The sequence below is a fragment of the Phyllobates terribilis genome, unplaced genomic scaffold (assembly GCF_046119375.1).
Source record: "Phyllobates terribilis strain yellow unplaced genomic scaffold, ASM4611937v1 Scaffold_3__8_contigs__length_932513732, whole genome shotgun sequence".
Lineage (NCBI taxonomy): Eukaryota > Metazoa > Chordata > Amphibia > Anura > Dendrobatidae > Phyllobates > Phyllobates terribilis.
Window position 1 is genome coordinate 873979107 of NW_027362763.1, and position 17262 is coordinate 873996368.

Here is a 17262-nt window from a genome sequence, read left to right on the forward strand (position 1 = left end):
TTTCCGTGGCCGGCAGTACATACAGTGCGCCTGTGCAGTACTTATTTTACTTGTTTAAATAGCGCCATTAATTTCTACAGAGCTTTCCAGACATCATCATTATCACTGTCCCCATCAGGGTGCACAATATAAATTACCTATTAGTATGTAATAGGAGTGTGAGAAGAAACCAGAGGACCTGGAGGAAACCCATGCAAACACAGAGAGAACAAACTTCTTGCAGATGTTGTCCTTGCTGCCCTAAGAGACATACCAGCTGGAAAGGGGCACCTTGGTTGCCACCTCATTAGTTGCTTGCTAGCTGTGTTGGCATCAATCTTTGAATGTTATATCACTTATAGTGAACATGACCGATCCACGGTCAACTGGCTGCATGATTTCAGCCAGGTATGTTTGACTGTGAAATGCTGCGGAGTTTCAGAAAAAACAAACTTTAACCCCTTTAACCCCATGACCAGGCCAAATTTTGCTTCATAAACTGTCAGTGCTGCACTGACACACAAACTTGATACACCATGCTCTGAGCACTATCATCTTTACAAAAGGCCAGGTTATGCAAATTTCCCAGCTTTATAAAAACCCAGCCTCCTCTAACCTTGTGCCAAAAAACAGCAGCCATGGGTTCTTCTATGCAGCTGCATAGCACTCTGAAAATGAAAATGGTGTAGGCACACAAACCAGGAGAAGGCTATAAGAAGATAGCAAAGAGTTTTCAAGTTGCCCTTTCCTTAGTTTGAAATGATATTAAGAAATGGCAGTTAAAAGGAACAGTGGAGGTCAAGATCAGGTCTGGAATACCAAGAAAAATTTCAGTGAGAGCTGCTCGTGGGATTGCTTGCTAGAGAGACAAATCAGAACCCCTGCTTAACTTCAAAAGACCTTCAGAAAGATTTAGAAGATTCTGGAGCTGTGGTACATTGTCCTAATGTTCAGAGACACCTGCACAAATATGGCCTTCATGGAAGAGTCATCAGAAGAAAACCTGTCCTGCGTCCTCACCATAAAATTCAGAATTATGCAAAAGAACATCTAAGCAAGCCTGATGTATTTTGGAAGTAAGTACTGTGGACCAGTGAGGTTAAAATAGAAGTCTTTGGCCACAATGATCAGAGGTATGTGTGGAGAAAAAAGTTCACAGAATTTCAGGAAAAGAACCTCTCGCCAACCATTAAGCATGGGGGGATCAATCGTGCTTTGGTGTTGTGTTGAAACCAATGGCACGGTGAACATTTCACGGGTAGAGGGGGAGAAAGGATTCAATGAAATTTCAACAAATTCTTGATGCAAAGATAACACTATCTGTAAAAAAGCTGATGATCCTAAACACACATCAAAATTCACAACAGACTATCTGAAAAGGCACAAGCTGAAGGTTTTACAAATCGCCCTCACAGTCCCCTGATCTGAACATCATTGAAAATCTGTGGCTAGACCTCAAAATAGCAGTGCATGAAGGCGATCCAGGAATCTCAGAGAACTGGAAGAATTTTCCAAGGAAGAATGGATGAAAATACCTCAAACAAAAATTGAAAGACTCTTGTCTGGCTACAAAAAGCATTTACAAGCTGTGATACTTTCAAAAGGGGGGCTACTAGATAGTAACCATGCAAGGTGGCCAAACTTTTGTATCGGCCCATTTTCCTTTTTGTAATTTTTAAAATATAGAAGATGAAAATGATTTTTTTTCCTAAAATACAATGGAAATGTGTCATCTTTAACCTTAGCCCTTTTAGAAATCATTTAATCTTCAACTTGCTTAACTGTTCACAATAACAGTAATTTTGACCAGGGGTGCGAAAACTTTTAAAACTTTTACATGCCACTGTAAAAGAGGTTATTGAGTTTCGAAAAACAAATATACCAGCAAGTGCTGCAAATGAAAAAGAGAAATAATATTCACCTTTTCATCATGAGCTTTGATGCCAGTAATATGGAATATGATTGCCGTGGTCACTGATTGCATGCAGCAGTCTCATGTTGGTCATTAGCACAAAAAAAATGTATTTGCTTGTTTTACAGCATTTACTGCTGTTAATTTTTTTTAACACTAGTTAACCTTTTATCAGTCAATGGTTAAAAGAATTGAAGTCCGTATGTTGGAACATTTGACACATAGTCCTGATTCTAATGGTGCTAATGGCTATTTGAGTGCAGAATAAATATGGGATTTACCCATCATTAGTTCTTTAATTCATCTCTCAGCAATGACAAGAAATACTATGCAGTAATCTTTATCTTCACAGGAACCTCAGGAACATTGTGAATGGCTCAGACACATAAAAAAACTTTCTGTGGTCAGCTTATGAAACGGGATATCCTTCATTTTGGGAATATCAGACTGTTAAGCCTTACGAAATGGTTTATGCTTCAGAGATCAAACCTGATCATCAAAAGGACATTCAGGGCATTAGAGGAAATGACCTACATTACAGAGGTCTATTGTAGCGCAGGTCAAAGGAAAAGAATACATCAAACTAAGTAAATGTCATCTATGAAAGGAAAGGTGTCCTAGTAAATCCATGCACAGCCAAAAGTATGTGGACAAAATCCCCTAGGTATTGGGCTCAGGGTGTTTCCGCTGCGACCATTGCAAAGAGATGTATAAAATGAAAGGTGTAATTGGGTTACATTAAAAATTTTGCACAGTCTACCTTCTAAAGCCTTTCTGTTGCGCTGGCTACAAAATGAGTTGACTGAGAATCCATCAGTGAGCTCATTCTGATGGTTCAATTGGAGAGTTTCTAACTCTTTTGTCTTTTTTGATCTCTTCTCAACTGTTCTATGACCACAGATCAGATCACAGGTGAATGTGCAGAGAAACAAAGAAACAGTTATAAAGTAAAACACTGAAACATTTTTATTAAAAAAGAAATAGCAAAAATAATTTTTAGCCCCAAATACAAGCATTTAAAAGGGCTTTTCCCATCTTCACAAATTTTCAAATTCACTTTTACAATATCCAGCTTAATAAAAATTGGCATTCATTTTTGAGAGATGAATACTTTAACTTTTCTTTTGTGTACAGTTCGTTGCCTAGAAGACTGACCACCGCTGCTTTCTAGCTTATAAGCACTGCACTGAAACTGACAGAGATCAGGAGGCAACAGAGTGATCCAAGTCAGCTTCAAAACCATGCTTACAAGCTCAACAGGAAAGAGCTTGCAAGCACTACACGTTTGGCTGTCTAGCAGCGGTAATCGGTCTCCAAGGCAAGGAGCTGTATATAAAAAAAGGGTTGATATCGCAAGAATGGCTGAAAACTTTTGTAAGCACTAAGCTGAAAAATTGCTTGTCTTAGGAGATTTCTCGGCAGATTGGCCTCAACTGGATGGAGCGGTAATAATACCTGTGCTACACTTCTACCAATTGCCAGAAGACTCTCCATTACAAGTAAGACCTGTAAGTGCCCCGGAAGAGCCTGCTCAGGAAGAATACCCGGAAGAAGGATCACCGGTAGAAGCAGAGCCAGTAGGCCCAGTAACCAGTGTACTTGTCAGTCCCGTAGAGAGGTTAAGGCAGTCTTGCAGTCCACCAACACATAGAGCTGGTAGAGCGGAAAATAGCGCAAGCATCCACACTACACGCATCCCAGTACTACGTAGGTCATCGCGTAGCACAAAAGGCCAGACCCCTGTCAGGTATAGAGAGTAAATAGAGAAACACTGACAGTATAAATAGTTACCCCGTAGGGTATGTTCTTGTAATAATTTCATGGATTTATTTATTTATTTTTGCCTTGCTAATGGACAATTTATGTGACACGGACACTTCTAATTGCATTTAGTTACCCGTAAGGGTATATATATATAAAGGACTCGGTGGCTGAGGACTGTGAGCAGCCCAAAAACTATCATGTACATAGTTGCACTCCCTGGAGTGCCCCTTTAGTGACCACGGAACAAAAACCCGTTTGGCATGGCGGAAGACGTGGTCCAGCACCTGGATCACCTATGCCCTGTAGCCACGCCCAGGGCCTACGTTGAGGGTTTTCAGGCGGGTCCCTCATGTTCCTTCATCGGTGAAATGGACACCAGGTTACGGGACTTACTGTGACTTAATTAATGTTATTTATAATTGTCATTATTGTATTATAATTTTACCTGTAACATTCAAGAAAACTGCCTCCCATAAAGGGAAGAAGTGTTATTATTAAACCTGTTTTGAGAAAAATGCTTCAGTCCAGGAGTACTGAGTTTTACTAGGGGGAAATGTGGCGCCCTGCTGCGCATTGGTGCCACAGAACCCAGAAGGGTGCATGGACGGACTTCTCCACAAGAGGCCCTCAGACATTCACACACCTCCACCCTACAACCTCAGACCAGCAGAGGGAGCCCGTTAGGAATATATAAAGGGAGGGTGGAGCCAAGCAGCTCAGTTGGAGTTGCAGTTCAGTCTGAGAGCGTGCTGATGCTCAGAGAGCAGCGAAGAGGCAGCAAGCTGGCTGCTGTGCTTAGGCGAGCCAAGGCCTACAGCACGTGTGAAGGCCTAGTGAGGGCCCCGAGTGTGTCCGAAGGCGAGAGGAGAAGGAAGAAGTAGCGAGGGGGCAGAGGAGCATACCAGGCTCACCCCGATATATATACCGGACACTGGGTCCGGGCCTACAGGGACCCTTTACACCCAGTAGGAACCATTGGAACCCCTGGAGGACTACAGGTCCCAGGTCCACCAAACGCTGATTACAGTACCAGGACTAGGAGTCACGGAGGCAGGTCCAGGCAGGTCAGAAGCTTAGCGAGTAAAGTCACGGAGCAGGAGGCCCTATACCCGCTCACTGGGGAGAGTCCAAAAGTGCGCCCTTCGTCTGGAGTACCCTGGACCGTGCCTGCACCATCACCAGTAAAGGTACTGAAGCTTACCCTCGTGTGAGTGTCCGTCTTTCCTCCGGGACCGTCCTGCCGTCTCTCCCCTGCACCACCATCCATTACACCCCACGCTGCCCTGGAGCTAGCTCTACCTGTGGAGAGCCACACCATCCCTGCTGCCGTAACACCAGCTCCAGAGGACTGCTCCGCAGCGGCGGCACCCCTTAGCCGCATTCCACAGGTGGCGTCACGAACACTTTAAATCCCTGATAAATATCCCCCCCTTTTACTGCCCGCCCTGGGTCACGGACCGGGCCAGCTACCGTGATATCCCCCGGCAACCAGAGGCCCGGCTGCAGAGTACCCTACGGCCCAGGGGGCGAGTCACAGACATACTCACTGACCCAGGTCCCCCGATGACCTCCACATCTCCTGCTTCCTGTGCATGCCGCATAAGCTTCCCAGTGGTGTTTGTAGTGCATGCACTCCCCTGTTCTTAATCAGGCAGCGAGAGTAGTTTGAAAATGCCCCCAGCCAGTGGCTGGGAGGCATCTTCTATAAAAGTCACCCTCCCCAATAGGGAGGTGCTTGAGCAACATTCTCCCTTGTTAGTGTTTGTGCAACTAGTGAGTCGCCAGGTCCGTTTCCCTGAACCCTTGGTCCTTGTGTGGCCAGGGCCTAAACCCGAACCCCTGACCTTAGTTTGCAAGGGCCTGAACCCAAACCCTGAACCTGTAACCACCTTGGCGGTCCCTGAACCCTAACACAGCACCTGGCAACCCCTGGGTCTGAAGCCACACTTGGCAGTCCCTGTAACTTGAGGCCACATCTGGCAGTCCTTGAACCCTGAAGCCGCACCGACTGTACCTGAACCCTGAAGTCGCACTGACTGTACCTGAACCCTGAAGCCACACCGGCTGTACCTGAACCTTGAAGCCGCATCTGTGGTACCTGAATCATGTAATAGTCCCGTCAGTACTAGATTCTGTACCTGTGTCAGTCCTGGTTAGTGTTCCAGACTCCGTACTGTCAAAACCTGTTCCAGGATCTGAATCCAGCCCTGTCTGTGACTTCGTGTCAGATCTGTTCTGCCCGAGAATCCAGAACCTGTGTAGACTGAACAGAATCTGAACCCTCTCTTGCCAGTCACACAGAGATCAGTCTGTGTCTGTGAAGCTCAGCAGCTGCAGTACCGCGGACTGCCTAGGAGTGGTATCTGGTGGCTACCTGCAGCTCAAGCCTGACTCTACTATCAAGAGCTATAGTGAGAACCAGGTAGCTGCTTAGCTATGCCTCCTAGGTAAGCCCGGCCCCTTGGCACAGTGGGTCCACGAACCCCGTGCGCCACAGTCATGCGTGCTTGACATACTGCAGTCTCTTGCAGTGGTACAATGTAATAATTTGGCTCTTATACCAAAGATGATAGGTTTAAAAGAGTACGCAAAGGGAGACAATCCCATTAAAGTCATAGAGAGATCACCTTCCCATATTGCTAAGCCAAACCTGAGGTCAAGTGCAACAATTATTAGTGCCAGCACTAAACCACATTAACTTTGTGTTCTGCCATATGTTCTCTGAAGATAACCCATTACATCGGTTAAACAGCAGCTAATTGAAATGGGATCCACTGGTGATATTTTTCAGGACTTTTATCTGCAGGCTTTGATTGCATGCATATGTCCATAAACCAGCCTCTGGAAACAATGTTCAATATCCTCAAAATGAATTGCAAACAGTGATCTATGTAAGTGGCTACACCTTCAAAAGGTAAGCCTATCAATGATGTATGTGTCTCGAATTCTCAAAATGTTTGCGCTAAGAAATCTACATAGGCACAGATGTTCTCATTCCCACTGGACCAGTTTACACATTTTAACAGATTTATATTATTTCTCTGGTGTTTGCTGATTAATGTTTTACATTTTTAAATACAAATCCATGAAAATGTACTTTCATTACGAAAAAACATGTATTGCTTCGATTAAAGGGGTTGTCGACTGCTTGGACAACCCCTTTGTGAATGCTGTAGTCCCCCAGGTGGAGTAAAAAAAAACCTTATACAGGCAGTCCCCGAGTTATGAACATCCATCTGATATACAACTCATAGTTATGAACATAAGCTTTAAAAAAAAAAAAAGAAATATCCACAAAAACAACTCATACTCACCTCATCGCTCACCCCGTTGCTTGCTGTCTGGCGTCCAGTCCTCTTCTCCAGCCTCGTCACTATAGGACAGGACCTCCGGTTGCACCTAGTCCGCGGAGGTCACTACACGTCATAAGGTCGTGGCACACATCTTGAAGGCACAACATCATGACCTTACAACCTCTGAGGCCTGGATTCAGCTGGAAGCCCTGTCCTATATTAAATAGGCTGTAGATGTGGAGTTCGACTGCAAAAAGAAGAGGACTAGATGGCAGGTAATGAGCAGAGGTGCAGCCAGAGAGGTGAACAATGAGGTACTAGTTTTTAGTTATTGTTTTTCTTTTACTATTTGCCAATCCTGTACTTGTTCCAGCTTACATACAAATTCAATTTGCAAATAAATCTACCGAACCCACCAGCGCCATTCCAACGATGCCGGTGCCAGGTCTCCTGCGACTCAAGTGACATTTTTATGCCATGTGAGCGCTGCAGCCAATCAGTAGCCCCTAATGGGCTGCAGCACTCACATCGCACCCTGTGCAGGAGGTGAGTACAAGAGTTTGTTTTTTTTATTTTACATGGTGTGTTACAGAATTTAAAAAGAGGTTGTCCCAAGAAGAAGACAACCCCTTTAATGTCTTACAAGGTAGAGGCAACTCAATCAACAAGAAAATAAATGACAAAGCTACTAAATGGACCAGTGAATAATAATCGATCCCCACAGGTCTCTGTTGTCCATCGTTCATACTATCACTATTGTGTAACTTTCCATGCACAACATTTCTATCTCCTTATTTTTGTGGGATCCTAAAGTGGTTATGTGTCTATATCCGTGTTCCCCAACTCCGGTCTTCAAGAGCTACCAACAGGACATGTCGTCAGGATTTCCTTAGTATTGCCCAGGTGATAACCGCATCACCGGCACAGGTGACACATGACCTGTTGGTGGCTCTTCAGAACCGGAGTTGGGGAACACTGGTCTATATCAACGACAGTATTTTTTATCTCCATGTACTCCATACTGTCCACACACAGATCCTTTAATAGTAAATGTTTCATTAGCATGAATTTGTTTTGCACAAACCCAATGAGAATCGGATTCAAAAAAAAAATGCAGCGTCTGTCATCAGACGCCTTCGTGTGGCCAAGCTTTCCAGACAGAAACAAATGGATACTCAAAATGATTAGATCTGGAGAGAACATGAATATAATTTGATGTCACAAGGACATGATTATATAGCTCCGTACATTTAAAAATATGACAATATTTTCTGATTGCAAGTTATATTTTTCACATTTTTTGTGCAGTTTTATTTTTTAGCCAAAAGCCGGAGTGGACACAAAGGGACGGAAAATTATAAAGGCTGTTGTTCCATAAAAGGAGACGAGCAATACAACAGTACAACAGTACTAGACGCCTCTGGCAATGGCATAGCCCCTGAAGGAACAGTGATTGGCATGCAAAAATCCAACATACCCGACTGATTATTCCCATACCACCTGGAAGTTGTTGGGACGACTTTAATCTAATAATGTGTATGTCTGGCTAAACAATACCAAAAGTCAGTGTGATAGTCAACAGCTTAGAAAACGGCATCGTTTTAGGAGGTGTTTAAAAATAATAATTTTCCGCACATTACAAGGTGCTGCATTGGAGCATAAGGTTCTTTGGCTTTGCTCACGAGAGAGAAGTATTCACACAAAAGCTTCAACAATGGCAGTGGCGTCCGATATATTATGGCATTTTTTGTATAGTATTACTACTTTTTGTCTTGCACCAAATTCTTCTTTTAAATAGAATCTGCCACAAGGTTTTTGCTATCCCAACTTAGAGCAGAATAATGTATGGGCAGAGACACTGATTCCATGGATGCATTTCTCACTGGGCTGCTTGCAGCAGTTTTTATAAAATCATTGTTTTATCTTCTGCAGATTTAGCAGTTCTCTAAATGCCGAGTTCTGTAAAACCCCACCCACACCACAGTCTGGCAGTGCACACTGTGCATAGACAGAAAGCTGCCAATCAGTGGTGTGGGCGGGGTCATACAAAGCTCATGAATATGGAGGACTACACGGCAGCAGGTTTACTAGTCCTCTAATGATAATCTCCTGTTAAAAAAAACAATGATGTCATCAAAACTGCAGCAAACAGCCCAGTAAGTGATATATTGCTGGACTCTGGGTCTCTGTTTCTACATCATGTTGCTCTCAGATTTCTTTTTTGAAGTCTATTTTCTACTTGTTTGTCTGTTTTATCCCTGTTCCCCATTATGGACGTGGTTTTTATAACTCGGATGTTTCCCAATTCATTTTATGACTTTTTACAAAGTAGCAATATTTTTGCGAAGATGTAGTCTAATCGTTTTTTAGTGAATTTCTGTAAGCCAGAACATTTTACACAACTGTTAGAATTGCGTGCAGCATTGTAATGGATCATGAGGTTTTTGGTTACACAAAAGGTACAAAAAAATGGTAAAGGACAAAAATAAAGTATTTAGCACCTAATGAGCTAACTTTTTTAAGTCCAAGTGGGTGTTACCACATAGTTTTCACTGGTGGTGTGTAGTTCTTCTTCCTATATGATGCTGAGCAAACATAAGCAGGCAGCAACACAGAAGGCAGCCTCCAGCATGATTAGAAAGTCGAGATCACTAACACCTTTACGACAAGGTCTTTGCTGGGGTAAGGGGCAGTGCAGCCGAGTTTAGCTGTGTCACATTACAAACCCTTCTTATGAGCTCTCCTCTTTTCATAGCACTGTCAGCTCTGCAGTACACCGGAGATGTGTCAGTATTACCCTTATATATGTTGTGCTCAGGGCAACTTGTGATCACTCTGCAGTGAGATCAGAGCAGGCTGTCATTACTTCTCACACAAGAGATGTCCAGAACAGGCAGGTTACTCCTGTGTGAGACATAATGACAGCTCTTATCTCACTGCAGTGCAAAAACACTAGCAGACATAATAAGTGTGATTACTGACACATTCAGTAATCAGGAGAGCTAATTGAAGGGTTTGCATTAAGACACAGCTAAACTGAGCTATGCTGCCCCTCCCCCCACACTGGCTCATACAGGAGCTTAGACCAGGAGATCAGAGCTTATCAGTACATCAGTGGTGGGACATGTTCTTCTCCCTTTTGAGTATTGCTGTCTGTTTAGGATTGGTCAGAGTCATACAGGGGGAAGAACTACACCCCCCCCAGTGAAAACGGTCTGATAACACTTGGCCTTTAAAAAGTTAACTCATTAGCTGCCAAATACTTTGATTGTTAATATCTCCACAACAAAGAAGTAAAACCTTTTATTCCACTCCTCTGCAGCCACTATTACATGGTGTATCCAGATCAACATGGAATATTTGGTGAAAGGTCCTCTTTAATGACAGATGTAAAAATGTCATCTAAAGTTCTGTAAACCCTTTTACCAACTTTGGCATTATTCACACATCAGTGTTTTTGATCAGCATTTCATCAGTATTTGTATGCCAAAACCAGAAGCCTCCAAACCACGAAACAGGTGTCAATCTTTCAATTATACTCCTGGTTCTGGCTTTGGTATACAAATACTGACCAAATACTGGTGTGTGAATAGGCCCTTATACTGTGAGGTCGAAATCATGGCTGCTAGCAGCAGGACAACCAGTACTAACTAAATTATTTCTTGTGTCATGAATGTTTGATAAATTCTTCTCTGCATTATTACAAAAACCCTATGAATGATTTTTACTTATTGCAATAGACATTTCGTACGATATGTGAGCAGTGGACACCTGGAAGGGCGTCTGAAGATCAGGAGTCATTCACAGTTACAACATGCAATGACTGGGAACATCTGGAAAGGGTTCTTCATATCATTGTATAGCAAATAAAAAAAAGGAAAAGAAAAGGATATTTCGCATATATGACCTCGTGTGCATATAGTGCTCTATTTTTTTTATTATCCAATTTTTTAGATTTTCATTATGTCACAACTGAAAACGTCTGATCCTAGATCTTACCAGGATGAATGATTTACAGATCTCTCATGTAGGGAAATACTTCAGGATGTCATTACTGCGGAGATGGAAGGGTTATGTAACCTGAGGCAAAGGCATCCAATCCACACCTAGAAAGCTGCCAAGCCACAGATTACTCCATCTGAGGGAACACATGGAAATGTTATCAAAGGGAACTTCAAACAGAAAAGGCAAGTCTTGCCCAGGGTAGGGAGTTTTTTTCCCGCTCACTTAACACTTCATAGTCATAAATGATTGAGGAGGTTTGCAGCTGGTCAAAGAGAAGGTACATCTTAATGCATACAATTTCGGTTTCAGATTGTACTAACTAAAAGGGTTAAATAATTTTCTTTATGTCCCGACCACCAGTCATCTGATCACGTAGTCCTTCAGTGGCTGCAACCATCAGGTCATTACTGGTTGGGACACCATTGCTTCCGGTGTGATAGAGACCATAAGAGAGGCACTGTTAGAGTGGGGGTCGAATTGCGACAGTAATTATGCCTTCTATTTTTCTTTCAGCAGGGTAGCTAAAAACTGATCACTTTAAAAATAAAGCATAAAATGACTTTAAAGTGTAACTCTGCATACAAAGACTAAAGACACTTCTTCAAAGTATAGGACTGACATGGGGAGATTCTACATGGGAGGCAATGAAGTTAACTGTGCGATGCTAAAGCCTTACCTTGAAAAGAGCTTTGTTGGCGAGGGATCACTGTCCAAGTATCATGGGACATACAGCACTGCGCAAGTTTTAGGGAGGTGTGGAAAAAATAATGCAAAGCAAGAATGCTTTCAAATACAGAAGTGTTAACAGTTTATTTTTAATAATTAACAAAATGTAAAGTGAATGAACAAAAGAGAAATTTAAATCAAATCAATATACGGTGTGACCACCCTCTGACTGGGGGTTGCTGTCTTGCTGCAGAATAAATTTGGAGCCAATCAGATGCAATACCTGATATTATTGTATGATGGATAAGTATCTGTCTGTATTTCTCAGCATTGAGGACACTATTAATCGTGACCAAATCCCAAACTTACAGGGAACCTCCACCATGCTTCACTGTTGCCTGCAGACACTCATTATTGTACCGCTCTTCAGCCCTTGAGCACATACAGTCATGGCCAAAAGTTTTGAGAATGACACCAAAATTATATTTTCACATGATCTGCTGGCCTCTGGTTTTTATTAGTGTTTGTCTGATGTTTATATCACATACAGAAATATAATTGCAATCATATTATGAGTACCAATAGGTTATATTGACAGTTAGAATGAGTTAATGCAGCAAGTCAATATTTGCAGTGTTGCCCCTTCTTCTTCAAGACCTCTGTAATTCTCCCTGGCATGCTCTCAATCAACTTTTGGACCAAATCCTGACTGATAGCAGTCCATTCTTGCATAATCAATGCTTGCATTTTGCCAGAATTTGTTGGTTTTTGTTTGTCCACCCGTCTCTTGATGATTGACCACAAGTTCTCAATGAGATTAAGATCTGGGGAGTTTCCAGGCCATGGACCCAAAATCTCTATGTTTTGTTCCATGAGCCATTTAGTTATCACCTTTGCTTTATGGCAAGGTGCTCCATCATGCTGGAAAAGGCATTGTTGGGCGCCAAACTGCTCTTGGACGGTTGGGAGAAGTTGCTCTTGGAGGACATTCTGGTACCATTCTTTATTCATGGCTGTGTTTTTAGGCAAGACTGTGAGTGAGCCGATTCCCTTGGCTGAGAAGCAACCCCACACATGAATGGTTTCAGGATGCTTTACAGTTGGCATGAGACAAGACTGGTGGTAGCGCTCACCTCTTCTTCTCCGAATAAGCAGTTTTCCAGATGTCCCAAACAATCGAAAAGGGGATTCATCAGAGAAAATGACTTTGCCCCAGTCCTCAGCAGTCCACTCCCTGTACCTTTAGCAGAATATCAGTCGGTCCCTGATGTTTTTTCTGGAGAGAAGTGGCTTCTTTGCTGCCCTCCTTGAAACCAGCCATTGCTCAAAGAGTCTCCGCCTCACAGTACGTGCAGAAGCACTCACACCAGCCTGCTGCCATTCCTGAGCAAGCTCGGCACTGCTGGTAGTCCAATCCCACAGCTGAAACAGTTTTAAGATACGGTCCTGGCGCTTGCTGGTCTTTCTTGGGCGCCCTGGAGCCTTTTTGACAACAATGGAAGCTCTCTCCTTGAAGTTCTTGATGATGCGATAGATTGTTGACTGAGGTGCAATCTTTGTAGCTGCGATACTCTTCCCTGTTAGGCCATTTTTGTGCAGTGCAATGATGGCTGCACGTGTTTCTTTAGAGATAACCATGGTTAACTGAAGAGAAACAATGATACCAAGAACCAGCCTCCTTTTAAAGTGTCCAGTTATGTCATTCTTACTTAATCATGACTGATTGATCGCCAGCCCTGTCCTCATCAACACCCACACCTGTGTTAATGGATCAATCACTAAAACGATGTTAGCTGCTCCTTTTAAGGCAGGACTGCAATGATGTTGAAATGTGTTTTGGGGGTTAAAGTTCATTTTCTGGGCAAATATTGACTTTGCAAGTACAGTAATTGCTGTTAAGCTGATCACTCTTTGACATTCAGGAGTATATGCAAATTGCCATTACAAAAAATGAAGCAGTAAACTTTGGAAAAATTACTATTTGTCTCATTCTCAATACTTTTGGCCATAACTGTAGACTGCCTTCTGTTATAGCCAAATATATTACATTTTGACTAGTCAATCGCTGCCATTTTTCTGCACTATAATCCCTATGTTTTTGTGCACAGATGAGTCAATTGACCTTGTTTTCAAGTTAAAGGTATGGTTTTTGGTCACAAATCTTCCATGAAGACCACTTCTGGCCACACTTCTCCAAACAGTAGGTGGGTATTGCTGGGACCCGCTGGTTGCTCCCAGTTCTGAGCTAATGGCACTGCTGGACATTTTCTCATTTTGAAGATAAGTAAGCATGGCTGTCTTTCATCTGCTGCACTAAGTTTCCTTGGTTGACCATTGCGTCATTGCTGAGTCACAAATGCAGATATGTATACATCATGCAACATAATCAAGGAGGCATCTGATTGGCTCCAAATTTATTCTGCAGCAGCACAAAGACCACAAACATCCAGCAAAGTCATTAAGCATAAATAAGAACAAGGAGTCCTGAAAGTGATGATATGTCCCTCCCAGAACCCTGATCTCAACATCATCAACTCTGTCTGGAATTACATGAAGAGACAAAAGGATTTGCACATCAATACATCCATGTTACGCAAGGTGTAGGAAAGACTAAGTGCAACACGAAGGGAAATGGGAAAAAGGGGACCAAACTCTATGGAAAGGGGGTAGTGAAGACCTCCTAGGCTGACCTAAATCACCCTGTCTCCCCTAACGTCCCTAATTGGTTCGGCACCAATCGCAGCACAGGAACCTCACCCTGTCTTTCCCTGGCGTTTGGCCCTGGCTAGGGAAGGGAGGGAGTGAGCGCTAGTCGATCCCCACTGACAACTAAAGACAACAAGGGGGAACAAACAAGGAAAGACTTCAGAGAGATGAACACACGTCCTCTTAGCACCAGAGAGGAAGAAGTACTGCACCAGAGAGGAAGAAGTACTGCACCAGCTCCATGCCTTCACAAGGGGTCATGTGAGTATCGCTGGCACCTCCCTCTAGCAAACAGCAGGTATTTATACACCCATACCAGGTGTTAATTAGCAAGAGGAAGGTAGCCGCTGGGTCCTAGAAAGACAGCTTCTAAAAAGGTGTCTATAATGCCAAATGAAGAGATCTCCTGCAACCAACTGCAGGGCGACTGTCTATCACTTCTGACACACCCGTGACACCTCCTTCCCGAGTACCTTCAAAAACTGTGTGCAGGTGTACCTAAAAGAACTGATGCTATTTTAAAGGTAAAGAGTAGTCACACCACATATTGATTCGGATTAGATTTCTCTTTTGTTCATTCACTTTGCATTTTGTGAACTGATAAATTAAACTAACACTCCTATTTTTAAAGAATTCTTACTTTGCAGCATTTTTTCCACACCTGGGGCATTTTTTCCACAGTACTGTACATAAGATAACTTATGAGCTCAAAGATGTGCTATGTGTTGATTTTCTCTGTCATTGAAGTGATGTAGTTAGATTGGATTGGGCTCTTTCCCCTGATTACTTGCTGCAACACTGCATTTGATACAAACATGCTGTAATGTTATTACATTCCAATTACAGATACAAGTTTATTGTTTATGGGCTCTTACCATTTTACTATGGCAACTAGAAAACTGGGTCTGGCAACGGCAACTCTGTGCATTCGGCAATTGGGTACTTGCTCCTACATTACATTACAATGTATGGAGTTGAGTTATCACCAACAGCACCAAGTCTCTATCAGTTCCCACATAAATCCATACTAGAAAGCACACAGGGTTTGTCAGATGATGGTAGTTTTTGCTTCAATCTTAAAGTCATCCAGAATTTTACATGCCACAGCAGTAGCGCCTTTCATTCTATGGCGCTTTACATGTGAATGGGGTATACATAAAAAAAAACAAAAAACAAGTACAATAATCATGAACAATATAAGTCACTGACTGGTACAGGAGGAGAGAGGACCCTTCGCACGAGGGCTCACAATCTACAAGGGATGGATGAGGATACAGTAGGTGAGGGTAGAGCTGGTCTTGCAGCAGTATGGTGGAGGAAGGATTACTGCAGGTTGTACGCTTGTCGGAAGAGGTGGGTCTTCAGGTTCCTTTTGAAGGTTTCCAAGGTAGGTGAGAATCTGATATGTTGAGGTAGAGAGTTCCAGAGTAGGGGGGATGCACAGGAGAAATCTAGTATGCGATTGTGGGAAGTGGAGATAAGAGGGGAGTAGAGAAGGAGAGCTTGTAAGGATTGGAGGTTGCGTGCAGGTAAGTACCGGGAGCCTAGGTCACAGATGTATGGAGGAGACAGGTTGTGGATGGCTTTGTATGTCATGGTTAGGGTTTTGAACTGGAGTCTCTGGGCAATGGGGAACCAGTGAAGGGATTAGCAGAGTGGAGAGGCCAGGGAATAGCGGGGGGACAGGTGTATTAGTCAGGCAGCAGAGATTAGGTTAGATTGGAGTCAAGGTGGGAGATGATGAGGGAATGCACTAGTGTGTTTGCAGATTCTTGATTAAGGAATGTATGGATCAGGGAAATATTTTTGAGTTGGAGTCGGTAGGATTTTGAAAGGACTTGAATAAGTGGTTTGAAGGAGAGAGCAGAGTCAAGGGTTACCCCGAGGCAGCGAGCTTGCGAAACTGGGGAGAGTGAGCTGCCATTAACTTTGATGGATAGGTCTGTTGGGGGGGGTTAAGTGAGATGGGGGAAAGATGATGAATTCTGTTTTGTCCATGTTAAGTTTTAGAAATCGAGCAGAGAATAAGGATGAAATAGGGGATAGACATTGTGGGATTCTGGAAGGTGGGGAGGAGATATCGGGTCCAGAGAGGTAGATCTGTGTGTCATCAGCATAGAGGCGATATTGAAAGTCGTGAGGCTCTATGAGCTGTCCCACGCCGAAGGTGTAAACGGAGGAGAGCAGGGGTCCTAGAACTGAACATTGGGGAACACCAACAGATAGGGTGCAAGATAAGGAGATGGAGTGTGAGTAGGAGAAGCTGACTGTCCGGTCTGTTCGGTATGAAGAGATCCAAGATAGGGCCAAGTGATGAGAGAATCTGTAGTAAGAGGGAATTGGTCCCCTGTGTTGAAGGCAGAGGACAGTTCCAAGAGGAGGAGGACAGAGTAGTGTCGCTTGGTTCTGGTGGTTAATAGGTCATTGTTGATATTAGTTAGGGCTGTTTCGGCCAAATGATGAGGTTGGAAGCCATATTGAAACCGGTCAAAGGGGGAGGAGGAGAGGTGGGAGGACAGTTCAAGGTGCACATGCTGTTCCAGTAGTTTTGAGGCACAGGGGAGAAGTGATATGGGGTGATAGCTAGTCGGAGAGGATGGGTCAAGGGAGGGCTTTTTAAGGATGGGTGTGATCAAGGCATGTTTGAAGCATCAGGGGAAGACACCAGTTGCTACTGATAGGTTGAAGAGATGTGTTAGGGTTGGGATGAAGACTGTGGTGAGGTTTGGGATGAGGTGGGATGGGATCGAGTTAAGTGCACAGGTGGTGAGATGTGATCTGGAGAGTAGAGGGGAAAGTTTATCTTCTGTAATGGCGGAGAAGCAGGTTTTGGAGAAAGAGGGCCAAGTAGTTATGAGGAGGGATTGTGGGGACTGTAGGCCAAAGCTTTCGCTGATGTTATCAATTTTCTGCTTGAAGAATGAGGCAAAGTCTTCA

General features: G+C 43.4%; 1 protein-coding gene and 1 long non-coding RNA gene across 2 annotated transcripts in view; one reads left to right on the top strand and one right to left on the bottom strand.

Annotated features, from left to right (window-relative positions):
- Positions 1-17262, bottom strand: part of TTC27 (tetratricopeptide repeat domain 27) — a 552249-nt gene that overhangs the window by 281605 nt on the left and 253382 nt on the right. The window lies entirely within an intron of this gene.
- Positions 11127-17262, top strand: part of LOC141257736 (uncharacterized) — an 88370-nt gene continuing 82234 nt past the window's right edge. The window contains exon 1 of the long non-coding RNA XR_012318100.1: positions 11127-11230. This is a non-coding gene — a long non-coding RNA (uncharacterized lncRNA). The remainder of the gene's footprint in view (positions 11231-17262) is intronic.